Below are 12,275 nucleotides of genomic sequence, written 5' to 3'. Positions count from 1 at the left end.
ATATTGTTTAATCTGTCTTTGCTTCATTGAGCTTTGCTGTGTGCATCTGAAAGAGCAGGAATATCTCACATATTAACTCATGCATCACATAACTATGAATTAATTCCCCAGTTACGTATATTTATGTCCAACTCTGCAAGTTTCTCTGATCTATGCATAGTGTGTTGGAGCAGTCCAGTCTGTCCAATAAATCCTGGGACTTGTAGTCTAATTTAATCATGATAGGCTTAGACTACAATTCCCACAATACAAAGCAAAAAAAAGCGACTGGAGCAGCACATCGTGTATGAATTTTGGAAACTATGCAACTTTGTCAGTGCAAATACTGGCTCCCCTTCCCCAATGTTGCAAATGTACTTGTCTTGGGGTTACACAGGCAAAAGTGGAATGTAATGTAAAGTAATGTGCTTTGCTAGAGTGCTAACATTTCATCCAAGAAGGTGTCCAGTTGCTGAGTTTGTTCCAGCTCTCCAAGTAGGATCACCCGAAGAGCCAGGTGTACAGTCATTAAGACTAAACTATTTTGCATGCACCTGTACTGATTTGCTAGTTGAGGTGTTGACTGCCATGTAAGAGACAACCCTGCCTCTTGTTTTTCACATGCAGATATTTGGGGTGGGCATTAATGCAAGTGATGCACAGCAGAGGTCCATGATTGTTTTTGGAAGCATAGATGGTATGTGAGGTAGTTGGGGCCTGGGTAGTGTAGTGCCTTGTAGGTGTGGCAGAGCAGATTGAACAGACATTGTCTCTGAATGGGGAGACATTGTATCTCAAGGATGCAAGGGATGATGTGTGTGCCGCAAGGTAGGCTGAGAAATAGTGAAATAGAGAAATAGAGAAATATATGATAGTTTAACACTTGTACAGAAGCTGTGCATAGGTGCTGGGGTAAACAGCACTGTAGTACTACAATCCACATGTGATTAGGGTCTGGGGGACAGAGTACCAGGTGGCAGGAAGGAGCCACAGGAAGAAAAGTCTTACTATGCAACATATGTGAAATCAGGTGGAGGAGAAACAGGGATTTGTGAAGTATCAGGGTGAGCTAAGCGTCCTGAATAATGCACAGCTGTCAGGAATGGCTCAGATAGGCATGCTAGACAATAGCATAATGTAACAAATGTTGGTGTTGTTTGTGTTTTCTGAGAGTCAATGTATGATCTGGGTGTCATCAGTGTGTGAGATAAACTAGAGTCCCTGGGTCTGAATGATGATTGACTGAGGAGTCCTGTACATGTTCAACTGAGTGTGGGTGAGTGAAGATAATAGCGGGAATCTTCAGATGAGTATCTAGGGTGAATAGGAATTGGAGTGGGCTTGAGATGTTGCATATTTCAAATTGTGATGGTGTCTATCCCCTTCTGAGATAGCTGTCAAGGCCTACTGTTTTGGACTATGGAGATGAAGGTGTGTGCTAGGAAACTACTGTAATTCACATAAAAATATGAAGTATGGTATTTACATACCCTTACCCATTCCTGAAGTGTAGCAAGGTTCCTAGCTGTGTTGAGTTACGTGGATGTGTGAATAATATTACACCTAGGGCAATTATTTAGTTAAAATTGCATGCAAGACATTACAGCAAGACAGATTGGTGTGTTTTACTGTGTGAAAGGCAGAGTGCAGGAAAATATGTTTAACCAAAAACTCAGACTCAGAATCTTTATTCGGCGACTCTCACTATCAATTATCATAAAACAAGCAAATACATACATGAGTAAGAAAAAACATATTAAATGTGATAAAATACATTAAAACGTACAGAAAGATAAAACTGCATAATAATATGAGCAAGAGAATTAAAACCAGATATTGACAGTTAAGTAGCTACTTTTAAAATGCATTAGAGTATTTCTGTCAAGGTGCTCTTTGCCTAATCCTCCACATTGCCATCGGAAATCTTGACACCACGAAAACAACAAATTGCCTGGTATCAGATTGCGTAATTCTTAAGGCATATTACATTTTCTTACCCCAAAACTACAACATACTGGGGCAACCCATTTCATTCTAATGCTAGATGAATGATAGATGGGGCAGAATACTAAGATGTATTCAGTGGTTTCTTGCCATAATAAACAGTGACCACTTATTTGATTAGCGAATTGCCCTACCTAGCGGTGCACGATGCAAGGGGAAGGGTCCAATATCTAAATTGAAGATAAAGCTGTCTTGCGATACTATGTTCTATATCACCCATGAACTGCTCTATTGCAAAATTAAATTTCTGAATAAGAAAGCCATGCATCATTGAGCCCAAATTGGCCCAACTGTGCAGTAAGCTTTTTTGTATGACCAATATGCCCTCTTAATTTGCTCTTTAGAGATCGTACATGCCTCTTCTAGAGTGGTCCACAAGCGTTCAAGACCAATAGTCTTTAGTGTGGTACTCACATACTTAATCCACAGAAGGTTGCCCACCCCTAGCAGGCTCAGCACTTCTGACAATCCCTGTTGATAAGGGCTTAGCTCCAGAGATGACCAAATCCTCTTCCAAAACAGAAGGGGGTGTAACCTTGCTATGTCAGAGATACTTTTGAGCCCCAGGCTCATCTGCAGGGGGAGCAGTGGTATACTTATTGGGAGGCCTACCCATTGACGCATAAAGCGGTTCTCTGTGGCAATCAAGGTGGGTTCCTCCCTGGCCCCCAAAGCTCAACTCCACACAAAACAGATCCCAGCACCTGGTGATTATAAACCTGCAGGGGCGGAGAAACGGGACAATATGGGTAGGCCCTGAGTGTCTTCAACAACCCGAAGTGCACTTGGTGCAGGACAATGTCTGGCCCAGAACCCTGGCTCTCGTTTAGTAATCTTCCCGTCAATCCAGAAGGGAACAATTAGTATTCAGGTGCTATGTGTCCCTTTCTCTGTGCAGGGAGTGAAGAGCTGAACTGCGCCCGTTTCCAACGTCTTCATTTTCCGGAAGCACAGCACACATCAGAAGCACAGTGCGTGAACCTCGAAACCACGTGAGGAGGAAGCGGATCGGGCTGCGCAGGATGCACAGGATGTCAGACAGCCGCAATCTGACGGAAAAGCCCAGCGGAGGGCTCTCACAGCCCCCTCAGCCCCTCAACCTCCCCCAGCCTCTCTTCCCTCGGAGCGGAGCAGTGCACGGCAGGAGGCAGGAAGATAGAGGGAGAGAGAAGGTAAGTGAGGCAATTGAAGCAGGTGCACAGTGCGAGCACAGCAGCCATAGACGGCCGCCGCCAAGAGAGAGCCCCAGCCCTCCACGGAAGCGGCCTAGCCAGGTCTGGGTGCGGCTTGTGGGTGGGCCAGTGAGACCCGTTCGCCAACCGCACTCTCTTGGGTACACCACGGAAGGCACCTCTGACTCAGGCCATACAGTAAGGCCAGGACCCAGCAGGACCAGCCAGGACCAGCCAGGACTACCAGGACTACGGCAGGAACAAAGCAGGATGACCAGCAGGGCTCAGCAGGATCCGGGAGGGCTCAGATGGCCTCATTAGCTGCCAATCAGCAGCCCAGCAGGCCTCCAGCAAGACCAGAGGGGGGTGTATTCCAGGAATCGAGGTTCGTGTGCCGCCACACCACCGATTTCCATTTCCCCAATCAGCAGCAACATTATCAGCCACAACCAACAGACACCTAGAGTGGGTGGGAATAGCAAGTGACTATGAGAACACGCAGCTCCCTCCTCCTGAGTGCCCACAACAGGATCCAAAACCTAATGAAAAAAGAGGAAGCAGCACCCAACAAGCAGGGTGAGGGAAAGATGAAGCGTGCCAGGAGGCATCAAAACACAATAGAGGCAGACCCCCAGAAGGCCAACGAGTCAGAGGAATCAAAGGTGTGCACCCCCAGAGAACATAAGCAGGCACAAGCGGGAAGCCGAAGCACCAGGGGCCAAGGAATTGACAAGTACTTCACACCACTGGGCAAGAACATCTGCCACAGATTCCCCCCCAGGAGGAACACTTTCAAGACCACAGCCAAACGGGAGATCCTTCAGTGACAGTGCCATTACACTGGGCACCTCCTGGGAAGCTGCTCCCCCAAGCAAAACGGCACAAGAATCCATGCCGGACTTGTCCATACTAAGTGCGTCAAGCACACAACCCCTCCATATAAGTCATGACAATTCACTCGAGCACACCATTTAGCCTCAAAAGTGGGAACCCCCTGTATCTCTAATCATAGTAATAAAAGGCAGGGGTGGGGGCGGGACACCCAGAAACCACGACCCCAAAGAAAACAGCACAGAAGTAAGCCAGGAAAAACTGAGTCCAGTATCACTAGAGTACCACTGGAGAAGTGTGGCACAATGGTTAGAGCGACAGACCCTGATGCAGAGATCTAGCCCGGGGCAAGGGTTCAATTCCTGCCTCGGCGGTTCTTGGGCTCAATTTCCCTGGACAGGATATTTCTCGCCTCGGTGCCTAATCTAATTCATGGGTCTCACTCTGCAACTCTGGGCAATAGCTTGCTTAATCTCCACAATGGCCCCAACAGCGCTGGGATGCCTGACTTCACGTTGGGGGTTGACCAGGAGTGGGCACCTCACAGGGAAAAGCCAGGAGGGGTTCCACAGCGGTATGCGTTCAGTGCCTCGATACCTTAGGGTCGGAGTGCGCTTTACAAGTACGACTTTACATTTACATTACTAGCACCAGCCTTAGCAAACCACCACAATGGCAATAGACAATAAGCTGTACAACTTAAATGTGCTCATTCGAAGAGCACAGTCCCACATGGAGGCCAACAAGGGCAAGGTTAATCAGACATACCAGTGTCACTGTATCCCAATTTTGGATAAACTCCAAGAACTACCATCAGTCGTGTCCATATTAGTAACAGATCTAAAACAGGAATTGCTCTAGCAGGGAAACATTAAGCAGCTCCCACAGTGCCCACAAAGCACAAACAACCCACAAAAAAGAACATTTACCCACTCTGCCCTGGATGCAGCAAGTCCAGTACAGTCTTTAAGATCTTCAGTTGAATGCTCAAACCAGGAAGAAAGCCACGAAAGGCCCCTTCATTCCTGTCCTTTCCAGGAAAAACAAAAAACGCCTTAGGAAAATGCACAATAAAACAGTGATGGAGCCAGAAAGTAAATACTCACACCCCTCCAACAATGGCTATCACAGCTCACCAAGAGAAAACTCCAGGGCAGAACAAAAGCAATCCACAGCCGCCCAACCGGGTGCCTCGAAGTTGCCGGCCACAACAGACCAGCAGCTGTCCCTACTGCTCAGGAACAAGCCTACAAGGCTGCAAAAAGAATGAAGAACAGACAAACCGGACGTAAGATCATGGGGGCACATGGTCCACAAATCACAATAGGAGACTCAAACGGATCACAATCAAACCACTCAGGACCCAAAACTGAGACATAATCCGCAACCCCAGAAGTAACCACTCAGCTTCCATCAATGGAAAAGACGGACGGTTCTGGATAAATCATAGATCCATCCCCAGCTCAATGACACAACTGAAAAGAAAAAGTGAACAAGAACACAGCAAGAACCAGCTCTACTCAGACCAACGCAAGCCGCTCACACAGGTATCCTTCCTCGGAAGAGACTCAGAGGGCACCAGCAAGCGGATCAGTGATCCCACCCACGAGGGGTCTACATAGTGGACTCCAAAATCAATGATGTCCTACCCAAACCCTCCAAATCACCAGCATCATACAAATACCACAAGTCAAGTGATCTCTGAACCAGAAGAAAAGGCAACCATAGACGCTGCAGTTACATCAGCCCTGCACACCACAAACAGCGTGAAATCAATAATTAGGCTCACATCCCCAAAAGTCAGGGGCGCTAACACCCTTACTTTTTGCCCTTTCTACTGATCTCAGGGTTTTTAGGACATCCTTAATTGAGGCAATCTCCTGAGAATCTGCAGCGCAATCGAAGGGCTAGAACCAATAAGTAGTAAAGCTCTGCAATACGTGGCCTTCGTAACACCAAAAAAAGGAGTGAAAGTACCGAAGTCTGCTTCAACTGCACAGAGCTAGCACAATTAGTACAGTCCAAATTAGAGATATTCGAAGACTCGAGCATAGAGCTAAAGGAAGCGTGTAAAGCAAAATACCCCTCCTTTCTAATCCCGCAAGAAGAGACCAATAAAAGGGACAACTTCTGGACAGCTATCTCCAGAGCAGCTAATTAGCAATCTTTTTGCAACACGCTAAAGGGGCATCCCCTACCTTCACCAAGAGCCCAAGAGAGATCACTATATCCATCGCCCCGGGTATCTCACAGAGAAGGCATTGTCAGGAAGGTGGACTTTAAGACGTGGGATGCAGCTGGTACAGATTCACTTCTTGATCATGATGGAACCCGGCAGCATAATGTCAGATCTGGAAGTTGCTTTGCCAAAACAATCCCAGCTGGACTAATGCTGTCCAAAAGCAAGTTGTGGGTCACAAACATAATATCTTGGAACATTGCAGGGGCCACAAAATCATGCAAGACCCAAATTTGGAAGCCTACTTGAACGACTTCGACATCATCTGCCTACAGGAATCCAGGAAAGTATCTGAAAATCCGTTAGTTGGATTTGAAGAATTCCTAAGCCCGACAGCTGGACCTAAACCAAGAGGGCACCAAAAAAGCGGCCTTTCAATCTACATAACCATACACAAATCCTTCAGCGCCAAGATCATAGACCTGAAGTCAGCTCACATGCTAGCTATCATTATCGAAAACTGGATGTTGGAACAAATATCCATGTCCATCTTAATAATAAATATTTACATCAACCCTAACATGATGTGTAACCAGCACCTGCTAGACACAACTGAAAAAGAGCTGCTATCTCTAAAAACAGCATTCTGACACGCCCCCTGGATCATCACAGGTGATTTTAACCTTAACATGGCCAATCATGGCAAAAGAAGCTTTAGAGAGGGCACCCTGGACCAGCGTCTGGGCATTCCACCACAAGAATTGCCTTTTAAGGACTAGGACAAATGTGATCACCCCTTGGTCAGACTCCTAGAGGTACTAGGACTAAGGGCTCTAAATGGCAGATTCCCTAAAGACATCCCAATGAACCTGAGCCACACCGCCTAGAAGTCCGCTTATACCCTAGATTACACTTTTGTCTCAACAGACATCTTCAAGTACTTCCAAGACTTCAGCCTAGAGATGAGATGTGAAAGTGACCATCATCCACAAACAATTAAAATAGCGAACAACAATGTTCTTTCTGCTCCACTACCGAGGATAGGCGAACAAGACCCAGGAAGGCACCTTCATCGCACAAGATGGTCCAACAAGTGCATGGAGACATATGAAGTATGGAAAGCCAACCTAACATCGGATCAAACGGAACCGGTGGACATCATTTCAAAATGGGAGGCCACATTAACATTATTAAGGAACCAGCTAGAGCCTAATCAACCATTCAATGCCGGCCCACTAGTGAGCTGGAAAGGCTGGTTCACTCAGAAATTATGGCAACAAAGACAACAGCTTAACAAAATCGCCAGACTCCTAAAGAATCAACCACCAGGTAACAGCTACCACAGCACCTTTCATGATGGGAAGCAAAGCAGGCTCACATAGATCAGGAATGGATCAGAATTGTGGAAGCCACTAAAGAAAAGAACAGTCGGTCGCTGTGGTCTATTGTAAATCAGCTGGAGCGCAGGTCAACAGGGATCCAAAGTAGCGCAGTTCCAGAGGGAAAGTGGATTGAACACATCTCCAACCTCTATGACAGCCCTAACACAGAGAAGCCATCTCCCACCGCAAGCAGCGAGGCAAAGCAATTATCATTCGAAATGCAAAACATCGAGGAACAACTACGACGCTGCAGACAGAGTGGGGCGCCTGGGCCAAATGGTCTCCCAGCAGGAATACTAAAACACGACCCTGCCCTTCAGACTGGCCTGCTCTGTAACTTTTTCAGTCACCAGCATGGAAAAAAAAAAATCCGGATTCCTGGAAAGGGGCAATTTTCCACTCAATCTACATGAAGGGCCCCTACGGGAAACTAGACAGCTATCGACTATTATCACTGCTTGACATCCACGCGAAACTATTTGCGGGTCTCCTGCCTGAGGATCTCAAAGAATGGGCTAGCAAATTCAATCTAATACCTCTGAATCAAACCGGCTTCCGGCCCTCTGCAAGCACTTCTGACAATCTGATAACGCTAGCCATGCTTGCTGAAAAATATACAAACAAAAAAATGACCCTTTACACCTGCTTCATGGACTTGTCCAAAGCCTTTGATTCAGTGGACAGGAAAAAGCTGTGGGGGAAACTAGCAAACTTTAAAATCCCACCAGAGATGCGCTAAAAGGAATACAGCTTCTGTACTCAGAAAATTGGGCAAGGGTGAAAGTTGGAAATAATGGAAGAGTGTTGGCCAGAATAGACAGAGGTGTTAAGCAGGGCTGTGATTCTGGCTCCAGTGCCTTTTAACCTTTACCTGGCAGATCTGTGCACACAACTAAACACCACTAGCTCCCATCCCCCCAAACTGAGTAACCATCCCCTAACAGTATTACTATATGCAGATGACATTGTCTTACTGAATCTCTCAGGTACAGGACTTCAATCAATATTGCACAACTAATGAGCTGGTGGTAAACACAGAGAAAACCAAGGTAATCATCTTTGGAAAACAGATAATTAAGAAAAATAAATGGTTCTGTGGGAATCAACCTGTGGAAATAAGCAGAAGCTATAAATACCTTGCCGTCTGGTTACAGGAGCACTGGTCACATCATCTGCACCTAAACACCCTGAAGGCGAGGTTGGCATCTCTACTTGCATCAGTCTTAGCCCTGGCCTCAAAACTACAAAGCCCAATCTGGTGTCCACTCCTTACAGTGATAAAAGCAAAATTCCTGCCAGCCCTAACATACGGTTCAGAAATGTATCCAAGCAAACTGAACCACTTCATGAATATTGCACAAAGCAAGGTCTTTCGCCTTCTCTGACGCCTTCCATACAGCTCCTCACCAGCTCAGATTAGGTTGGAATTTGGATTACAAGATCAAACATTAGTACAAGATGGGACATTGCTCAAATATGCATCCATGCTAAGACAGGCCCAGCCAAATACACTAAAGGCACTGATTTGGGAGAAAATCAACACAAACCTGCCGGAAGTCCCAAATCCATTGCAAAAGAGAATCACTTTCACTATAAAGCATCTACAGGCAGAGGAGCTATGGCAAAAGTCTTTACCTCATAAAAATTTAAAGCAACTTCTAAACAAACAAATCAAGATGCTCTCCTGGAGCAAGGACAAAGATAAGTTCAGAAATCGATCACACTCTTGGATGACAATTAACACATAAAAGGCTCAAACAGCACAACCCTACATGGCAGAAATATTAAAAACATCACTAAAAATAAAGGTGCTATATGCCAGACTCGGACTTCTTCCTGCATTGGAGGCCGAAACAAAATGGCTTAGACCCACAAACAACAGACGATGCAGACTTTGTGCACTTCACCGGGAAGACTTCATACACATCCTCTGCATCTGCCCCGCTCTACTTCCCTGAAGAAAGCTGTATCTGAAAAAAAAATTAAACGCCAATGGTATTAGAACATGCCGGCAGGCTATCCTGTTTAGTCTGAAAGGATTGACTACGCAACACATGGCCTGTTTTGCAAAATTTATTTTAAAAACAGAACATTCTTTAAAAGATGCCACAAAAAACCAAGATGAGAAAACAAGCCCTCAACTGCTCAACTGGCATAGGAAATGAACACTGTCAACTCCAGGCTTATGAGTAATGGCCGCAGCATTCCCCCCAGCGGCCCTCTGAATACTCCACCTGTGGACTGAACTATTTATATTTTATCAGTTGAAAAAAAACAAAAAAAAAACGCTTTCTGATGTTTTTCACCTAGATTTCCTTCTCAAGATGTCTAATTTAACAGTCAGTAACTCAGTGTTGTTCCAGTAAGTATGATTATACATCTCAAGTCGATCAATGCGTGAACAAGCTTAACTGGACTAAAAACCACAAAGTAAGCAAGAATGTATTAATTGTTTTATGGTGTTTTTAATGTCTCCTCTTGTACGGTTGCAATGATTTTAAGTAATTACGCAATAAATCATAAACTTCAACAGCCCCCCAGAGATTTGATCTAATTATAGTCCACACCTTGCTATGTGAGGCTGCCATCAAAACCAAACACATTTACATTAGTTATGCCCATATGTACAAAATTTCAAATTTGCATTCCTTAAATGGCGAATCCTAAGAAATCACTATTTAGGAAATGCAAACTGGAATGTACTAAAATTGCGATTTCCTAATAGCAATCCCTATGAAGTCGCAATCGCTATTAGAAAATCATAAATTTGGAAATGCAAAACCTTCCCTACTAATGGGCCTGGTATGAGCACCCCATACTTGTCAGATGTTCCAATGTGATATCCGGATGCACTGCCACATGGGGGGGGGATTGCAGAGGACTGCAGACACGGGTGGAAGCAGGAGTGACGAGACTGGGAGCTCTATATAGGGAGGGAGTTCTTCTCCCGTTTGTCAAATTTGGATCTGACTATGGCCTACCTAGAGGCCAAATTCTGCTTCACAGTGCTGTCACATCCACAGTGTGAAAGCACTGGACTATGGGACTCACGGAGCCACTGCATTACAAAACCAGTCAATATGTTATCATCTTCTATTGGACATTTGAGGCGGTTATATGTTTAAATATATCGACTGGGGAGGATGTTCTTGTTCCTTGACTGGTCTCCAATCCAAGGGGGAGGTGGACTTTGGAACCACTATACCTGATTAGTACTGGGCTGCTATACTAGAAAAGGTACCAAAGGTCTCAAGGAACGCCCGCTTTAGGTTAATTAACTTCTAAGTGATTCACAGAGGGTACCTTACCTTTCGACAACTTAACCAACACTTTCACATAACAAATGCCAAATGCCATAGATGTGAAGAGGAGGGAGCTGAACTGTTGCATATGTTTTGGTCATGTCTTCAGCTCAAATCATATTGGGAACACATTACAGATACTCTCACTGACATAATTGAAAGGGACGCCCCATGCAGTCCACAGCACTGCCTGCTAAACTGGTATCCTCACACAGCCAAAAATAAAGCTATGAGCAGGTTACAAGACTTAGCTTTCCTGCTTGGGAAGCGGGAAATAACACACAATTGGATGACTCAAATAGGCCATAAGATAGGGGCTGGAGAAAGGAATTTGTGAGATGGGCAAGGTACCAGGGTCTTTACTGGTGCATGAGGATCAGGGAGAGCAGTGATGTTTGGAAATTACTAGAGAATGGAAAGAATTACTAGACAATTTAACACACCGTGAGGCCTCCCTACCAGACACACCGCAGTGAGTCCCAAGACAGAGATTAATCTTCTCAGATTGGGGAGAATTGCTCTATACGCATTGTACTCTAACGGAAACTTACAAACTATCACACCCTGCAAGATCAAAAGGCTTACCTTGGACAATCTTATTTTACTGGAAGCAACAGACACTTCAGACTATATCAGGATGCAGGAAGGAGGGAGGCACAATGTGGGGCGGGGGACAGGAAGGAAGTTTAAGTTAGTGTAAGGCAGCAGAAATAGTGTGATGGATGGAATATTTTGTTATTTTGAATTCACTGTTGAAGAAGGCTGCTTGTTTGTTATATGGAAAAACTCAATAAAATGTGTCAGACTGACCCAGACGTGGATTCCACAGGCAGGCAGAGGCACAAAATGGTTAAGCAAAAGAATGCCCACTTTCTAAAAGTGGTATTTTCAAACTAACAATCTAAATTGAGAGTTTAGAGACCCCAAACTCCACATCTCTATCTGATTCGAATTGAAGACGGCACTTAAAAGATATTTGAAGACAGTCCCCATGTTAACCTACCGGAGAGATAGGCCTTGCAATAGTGAAAAACGAATTCAGCAGTATTTCACAATCAGGACATATAAAACACATCTGTGGGTACACTTGCCGGGTCGAATTGGCAGTTTCAAACTGCACACACAAACACTGCAGTGGCAGGTCTGAGCCATGTTTAGAGGGCTACTTATGTGGGTGACACGATCAGTTCTGAAGGCCCACTAGTAGCATTTGATTTACAGGCCCTGGGCACCTCTACTGCACTTTACTAGGGACTTACTAGTAAACCAAACATGCCAATCACGGAGAAGCCAATCATCAAAATAATTTACACAGAAAGCACTTGCACCTTAGTATTCGTCAGCATTGGTAAAAGTGCCCAGAGTACCCAAACCGGCAAAAACAAAGTCCAGCACACAGTCAAAAATACAGGAAGCAGAGCCAAAA

This window comes from Pleurodeles waltl, chromosome 2_2 (assembly GCF_031143425.1).
Source record: "Pleurodeles waltl isolate 20211129_DDA chromosome 2_2, aPleWal1.hap1.20221129, whole genome shotgun sequence".
Taxonomy (NCBI): Eukaryota; Metazoa; Chordata; class Amphibia; order Caudata; family Salamandridae; genus Pleurodeles; species Pleurodeles waltl.
This window is presented reverse-complemented; position numbering follows the sequence as displayed.